The following is a 277-nucleotide window of genomic DNA, read 5'->3' as shown; positions in this document are numbered from 1 at the left end:
AGAGTGGCAGTGGCGGTGGCAGTGGGAATGATTCAGCCTTTTCAACATAGTCATAAGTCTGTACAAAAAATAAAGAAGAAAAAAGGTATTCGATTAACAATTTTAAAGGTCCAATTCTAAAATAAAGTGAAAATCAATTATTGAAGATAGATTATGGGCCTTTTTTTTTTACTTTTTGTTTTTTTTGTTGAATTTAAAAATATTAAGAGACGAGGGTTTATTTCATTATTGGATTTATTATTGTATATATTATTGGTCATTTTTATAAAATTACAAT

General features: G+C 26.4%; 1 protein-coding gene across 12 annotated transcripts in view; it reads right to left on the bottom strand.

Moving 5' to 3' along the window:
- LOC107645600 overlaps positions 1-277 on the bottom strand; it is a 28,153-nt gene continuing 27,876 nt past the window's right edge. For all 12 annotated transcript variants that reach the window (XM_021103844.1, XM_021103845.1, XM_021103843.1 and 9 more), the window contains one exon: positions 1-58. The gene's annotated coding sequence lies outside the window, so the exon portion shown is untranslated. The remainder of the gene's footprint in view (positions 59-277) is intronic.

Source organism: Arachis ipaensis, chromosome B06 (genome assembly GCF_000816755.2).
Source record: "Arachis ipaensis cultivar K30076 chromosome B06, Araip1.1, whole genome shotgun sequence".
NCBI classification, from domain to species: domain Eukaryota; kingdom Viridiplantae; phylum Streptophyta; class Magnoliopsida; order Fabales; family Fabaceae; genus Arachis; species Arachis ipaensis.
This window is presented reverse-complemented; position numbering and strand designations above follow the sequence as displayed.